Raw genomic sequence first — 7,305 nt, 5'->3', positions numbered from 1 at the left:
TACTAAGCTCTGTGCTCCACAGACTGGGGAGCAGTCTCCGGGTGGCAGTCAATAGGCGGGCACAGCAGCAACTACGAGCATCGTTATGTCTCAGTGTAGACTTCTTTCTCCACTCCTGTGAACACAGCTGTGCTCATCTGACTTCAGAAGTCCTCTTCTTTTACGCTGGCAATTCACATCTTAGGAAATGGGAAAGGAGTGGATATTGTATTTGTGTAGTTCATGTACAGTCACAAGGCAGGATGGACTTTGGGTTTCGTACTGCAGTCCTTGCTGTATGAACATCTAGCAACAGACATGTCCCTGCTTCCATCTCTTATAGTCCAAATAAGACAACACAAGGAATATTTTCAGGGGTGGCTTGATGCTGTTAGCACCTTTGGGACCTTTTGGTTGGTTTCTGCAACCCTTGGCTTGTTGGCAAGCCCATGGTGTCTGCTCTTTACCTTTTGTCTCCCCCCCCAAGAAAGGCAAGAAGGCAGCTCCATGTGCCAGGCGTTAACCTGGGAACCTGACCTGAGGAAAACATGTCCCATTTGTGCAGTTCAGTGTAACAGGAAAACATCTGTCCATAATGTCACGCGAGATAAGGTGATTTGTGAGTCCATTTAACTCAGGTGCATTCAATTTTTGATCTTGGAAGGAACCCAAGCCAGAGAAAGCTGTCTGCATACTGTGCTGTCCAGCCTGCAGAGCACGCACTGAGCAGTTGCTGGAGAGATCCTGTCTCCTGGATGCTTTCTGGAGCCACTTTGAGACTCCCAGCCCCTCCCCACCCTCCTCTCCACACTAACAATAACCAGATACCCCTGTTTGCCTCCAGGATCTAAAAGAAGACACCTCAATTAAACTGAATGTTTCCCATTATTTAGGCTGATTTGGAAGTTTCTGTTGTTTCAACCTCATCGTGATTCATCTGTGCTATATTTTGTTTCTCATCATGGGTTTGATTGTCGTTTTTTTTTTTATCTGCAAAACTTTTGTTAATTCTGTAATAATACTCTGTTTTAAGGGAAGCTATATGGAAAAAAGTAAGCCAGAGTAAAACCAGTTCCAACCCCAGCCTCACACACGGCAACCAGACAGGGATGAAGTGCTGCCATATACTGTTGATGGCCAGAAAACCCTGCAGGTGAAATTTTCAAGTGCACCTTTCTCCCTGCTTTGGCCTGACTTAGCTTCTGTGGAAGCCAATGATAGTTTTATCACTGACTTCATGCCAGCAGAGCTAGGCAGCTCTGTGGAATAACACAGGCTCTTAATCTCAAAATATGAGTTTCTGGACTGTGGTTGACAGTGAAGCACTTTCATTCTTTCAAGTCCTGACCCAGGGTTTCTTGAAAAGCAACAGACATATGAGGGGAGAAATGGAATTGTGGTGTTTCTAGGGGCAGCCAAACATCTCCTCTGGAGGATGCATGTTAGGTCTGAGATGTGCTGGGGGCTTACTGTGAAGGGCTACTGAGAGGCAGAAGCAGGAATAAATGTGTCTGCAACTGTACATAAAATGTGAATTCCTCTACCCAGAAAGGAGTTCTTAAAACAGAAGCCTGTAACTCTCAGCACCTTAATTCATCTAGAGACAGCTTTCCTTCAACTGCTTAGTAGGCTGGCTTGCCACTGTGAAAGAGGAGTATAGAATGTGACATGTATGATTTTAGAAATTTTAAATGTCAAGATGCTTAGGCAATTTAGGCGATCAGCAAGACAAAATGATGTGGGAAGAAATGTACCCAAAGACTGTTCCTGTTGAAGATATGTCTCCAAAGAAAGACAAACAAGAAATGGTCTTTTCTAAATTTTGACTGGTGCTCTAATTTAGTGCAACCTTCCCCAGGTACAGCCAGGAAGTAAAAAGGGACAGGCTACACTTTCAGAGGAATAAATCCTCTATTTAATTAATCCTCTTTAGTAAGAATGTATGTTCAAGCCCTCAGCCTGCCTTACAAACTGGGGTGCTCAAGATGTCCTTGCTCATTCACAGTTGGCATCAAAACAAGGGAAGGTGGGAATACAGCAAGAAAGCACAGCTGAGGGGGAAAAGGAGGCAGAATATGGAAATGGAAAAGAAATACAGGAGTACTGCATCGCTGACAAGAGGGTGGAAAAATAGCAAATCTGGGAAAATACCACCTGTAGCAGGATCTTTCAGGCCAAAGAAAGAGCAAGAACAATCTCTCTCCATTTTCCACCATCTTGAATGCTTTGCAGAGGAGGTACTGTAACAAGGACAGAAGGCAGCCTTAGATTAAGTGGACACTGGCTTCTTCTGCCTTACATGGGCTTTGGGCCAGGACTGGAGTCATTCCCTCCAAATTGAAGTCAGGTATGAGGTCGACCTCAGTCTCAGGCTAAAAAGCCCCTGGAATGACTTAGAGACAGTGTTACTAATGGGAGCTCCCTGCAGTAAGGAACTCTTTATGCAGGCTTGCACAGGCTCAGGTTGCCAGCACAAGGTGCAAGGAAGAAGGGAATTTGGCCATAATTTCCCACTCTTACTTCATACTAGGCAGAGCAATTCAGGAAGCCAAACCCACTAGCAAAACAGCCAGGCCTTTGAACATGTGTGCCTCTGTAGCCAGAAGCACAGAGCACCTGGGTATGTTTCTTTCTCTGGGGTCAAGGAACTTTTGTCCAGCCAAATATATCTCTCTTTATCATCAAGAGCAAATTTTATGGAGATCTAGGGTATGCCCTCTTTGTGTCTCACTGTCTGAAACATCATGAAATCCCATTGCCCACCTGATGGCACATAAGAGCTGATTGTAGTCCATGTTCAACAAATGATTCTCCAGGTGTATTTTAATAGTGAGACAAGGGGCTTGGTGAACACACAAAGGCTCTAGACTTTCAGAGCTCCACCAAAGTCTCTGGTAGGCATTGATAACTGTGGCTTTGAAGCAAAGTATCTAACAGACCAACAGCCCTAAAGCTGCAGCTCTGTCTGCCTCCTCCCCCACCCCCACTTTCTTTCAACACAACAGCATTTGCTTTCTTACAAGAACCCTCCATGAGTTCCAGTTAAGGCTCAGTGCATCTGGGAATAAGGGGGAAAAAAAAAGGACTCCAGCTTCCCACTGTCCATCTCTTAATGTGTAGAGAGGCACAACTTAGAATAGCCTGGAAACTCTTGTTCTCTGGTGCCTGGACTGTTCTCACCCAAGAAGAAAGGGTATTTTCCTCTTTAAATACCCTCTTCCCTCTTCCCCCCAAACACACTGGATAATGGCAAAATCAGAATTTAACAACAGCTGGAGATCACCCTGCATTTTGATGTCTTTCTCCCTGAATTATGTTGTGCTGGGCTCCACAGATGTCTTTATAAGTGGAACAGTGGGAAATTCAGCCAATACAGAAGAAAATTTGGTGCAGTGCATAGACCTGGTGTGTTGAGTGTTACCTGCATGTGAACTCCTCTATGGTGAGGCCTTCCATTCCCTGTTATAAACTCCAACCTCTCTCCTAAACATGTGAGACTCATGTGCCATAGCTCTCCAGTGTGACCTTGGTATTCCTATACATCATAAGCTACTTGGCATGTAATCCTTCTCAGGGTTGGATACCTAGCCAAAGAGGGTGTGTTTGCTGGTTCAACATAGGAAGATGATGTCTCTATGAACAGGGGGAGACTTCAATGTAAACTGGGAACAGAGCCCATCTCTTTAGAGCAGGAACCATCTGTATCATCTCTTTGGAAAGTACGTGGCACAACAGGATCTCAATTGTTTCCTGGAACCACAGCAAGTCAGTGATGTTAACAGCTGTGTTCAGGATATATAGGTAACATGTTTTTTTAGCCCCACCTAATTGTTTCTGCAATTGTAATCATCATTGCTCCTTTGCAAATTTGTGTTGTTTTGAATTAGAGCAGATTTTTCTGGCAAATCCCAATTATATTGTTAATTAATTAGTCTTCAGTATCTGCTCCAATGCCAGAGCATTGGACCATGGCTGTCATGCTTTCTTGATGAGTGAGAAAGGGAGATCTGGTTTTGTCTCACTTTCTACAGATGACAGGATTTCCCCAAAAAGAACTCAGATTTGCTGACCTGAAAGGAGAAAAACAAAGAGGAAAACCCAATAACTTCAGCTACTGACAGCTACCTTCCCTATGATGCTCCTTTCTGAAAGCTGCAGCTCAAAACCCACCCATACAGAAGCAATGCAGCCATACCTACTGATAAAGGTTGAATTGCCTTTGCAGCCTCCTGGTTTTGTGCTGCTCTGGACGTCTAAAGTACTCTCTGGCATAGTTTTCACCCATCAAAGCAAAGATATGTCCACTTCCAGCACTAGAAATTGACGTCTCGGCATCACACTCCATATGATGGTGCAGGCTTGAACTTTGGGGGCTTGTGCATGGAGGGATGTGGGGGAAGACCACATAGGTCAGTGATTTTCAGCCTGTGAAGCAGGCTTCTAAAAATGGGGCAAAATCAAGCTGTACTGTGTGATACAGCATCCCATGTGAATTTTCTAAACATTCTTCATCCTTACTGGAAAATTGTTCAGGGTCCTCAAACAGAAGAAGGTTGAAACCTTCTGTTCTCATATAATGGAAACAATACATTTCTCTGTCCCTGTTCCTACCAAGCCAGAACAGAACTATTTCTACAGCAGTAATAAATTAAATTACATTTGATCATGGTAATGCTTCGGTCTAAGTAAGGGGTAAAGATCTGTGATTATTTAAAATTTGCATTCTTAATTAAAGTAAGATGCTATGGTGCCAATGAGACATTTCACCAAAGGGCCTTTTCTTTTTTCTTTTTATTACACAGAGGAAAAGGAAAGCTCTGTTTATAACTTAGAGAGCAGAGAAGAATGTTGTAGGCATTATTAAGCCCTTGAGAAGCTAAGGCGCAGACAGTGGGCAAATTTTCACTCAAGGTTATTCTGTGTGTCAGGAGCAGGGATAGGCAGACTTTTCTGTACATGCTACATGCTTTAGAGAAGCATTTGGCTACCATAGTAATGCATGTGGGAGGAGAGAGAGGCAGGACATCTATGAACTTCATCACAAGAAAGGATCCCAGCATCATGGGACCCTAGGCAACACAAACCAAAATCCTGATCCAACACAAAAAATGAGAAATACTGAATCTCGAGATTGTCTTGCATTTACATCATGTTGTTCCTGCCCATGTGTTCACTCTTTGTATCATTATTCTGATTTGTCTGAGCTTATGTAACATTATTTATTTTTGATTTTTAAAGAACTTTTTTTTTTCTCCTGTATCTCTCTTTCAAACATGACTGAGCATATTTGTGCAATGATAATATGAGTTACAATGGAGAAACACTGTTGTCACAGTGGTACTCTAAAAAATGGGCAAGTTCAGATGGACATCTTAAAAAGTGGGCTTTGATTTCAGATCATTAACATCAGCTCCACCGATGTTTCTGAAACTGGGCAACCTGGAAATCAGGCATCTCAGCTTCTAGTGGCTTCGAAATTTACTTGGCATTTACTTTTTATGAGAAAGCATGAGAAAATGTTCATTTCTATCCAGATCCCCTATAAAAATCTCAGAGGTAAAGGAAGCTGTGCCAGCACTGAAACATCTTCAAAGCTGAAATGTATGTTTGAAGTTTTAAAAAAAATCACAAAGCCCTAAATTCAGCCACTGGTTTTCAATAAAAACACTTAATAAAATATTTTCTTTTTTTTGCAAGTATTTAAAGAAAAAACATGGCTTTGTAATGAAAAATGACAGCAAGTTCTAGTTAAAATTAGAAGTCACTTCTGAAAGCTGGGAGATGAGAGTCTTTGCAAGGTCAAGGGAAGATCATGTGGCCACTGCTGGAAGAGATTTTGGCTATCCAAGTTCCCAAGCATACAATGCCTTCATCAAAGAGACTGATTTGTCACATTGAAAGATGAAGGGTGAATGTCCTATTGCACTAGCATAATTCCCTCCCTCCCACCAAGAATTTATTGTTTTGCTAATTACATGCCTGCAATTAACATTTTCAATGTAGAAAGTAATTATATGTGCATCCAATTCAACAAAAGCAGCTTTTCTGAAAAAAATCTGGTTTTTAGAAGGGTTTCACATTTTGGGTTATGCACGTAACTTGCATTAAAAAACCCCAAACACTAACATATGTAGAAAACAATTGTTTTACTACCCTCTCCTCTATCTTCATTGCCCACATAACACCACCTTTTGTGAGTCATGCAAATGATTCAGCACTTGGGGCAGCAGCACAAATCCAGTGCTGTAATGTTTTCTGTTCACCTGCAGATCACAGAACGTCGGGTACTTATTTTCAGAGGTATGAACCTGCTAAAGAATGGCTTTTCCTCAGCACATGCTGATGCCGCTGAATGGTGAAGGCTGAGACCTGCCCACAACATGTGGAGGGTGAAGCAAGTTGTCCCAGAGTAATTCTGATCTTTGATTGCCTTCAGGGGGTGTTGTGAAAGGGAATTATTCTTGCTTTTCCTCCAAATGGGCTCCCCACCCATGCTCCTAACTGACAGCTCAACTTGAAAGAGTTCACACGCAGGAAACTATTAAACTGATGATCATTCTTGTGGTTTATGCATTGATACAAAAATGTTTCGTTTCAAAAAGAAAAAAATGCTGTGGTAATTTTCATAATAACATTTTCCTCCTCTTAAATAAACTTGGGCAGGATCCCAACGAAGGTGGTTGACTGTGTTGTATAGTTAAAGGATAGATCTTTTTCAGCATAAAAGATTTGTGAACATTGTGTAAATATGCATTTAGGCAATTGAAGGATTGTGCTTCACACCATAGTCAAGTTCATGGACAGCTGCTTTGGGATAGGGCCTATCTCAGCCAAAATGAGCGTTAGAAGTCAATGCAGAACACTTTCTGCCCGGGCTTTACCGATGTCAAACACAGCTGTGGCACTTTGTTGAAATCTCCCTGGAACCAAAGTTATCTCACCTCATCAGAAGGCTGTGCATGGTTTCTGCTTTCCCAAGCTCTTTCCAGGGGAATAGGAAAACAGCAAGGTTGAGCTGAAAAATTGGGAACTACTCCCAAGAGGAGAGGAGATGGGAGAATGGGAATGTGTTTGATTGTATTTGAAGTGTGGCAGTGGCATGGAGCCACAGGCAGGATTCTCTGTGAGAGGGAAAAGATGGTCCTTTCACCAAGCTCATTTGGCTTAAAACCCAGCTGATTTCAAATTGGACCTCTTTGGTCTAAGAAATGAGCTGGGCAGATCCCAGGAATTTCCCTGGAAGACTCCCACCTACCTCTGAGCTGTGGCCAGGTCAGAGAAAGAGAATGTCTTTCCTTATGCGTCAGTATCTCACTCTTGCTCCTA

This window comes from Haliaeetus albicilla, chromosome 8 (assembly GCF_947461875.1).
Source record: "Haliaeetus albicilla chromosome 8, bHalAlb1.1, whole genome shotgun sequence".
NCBI lineage: Eukaryota > Metazoa > Chordata > Aves > Accipitriformes > Accipitridae > Haliaeetus > Haliaeetus albicilla.
Note: the sequence above shows the minus strand (reverse complement) of the source record.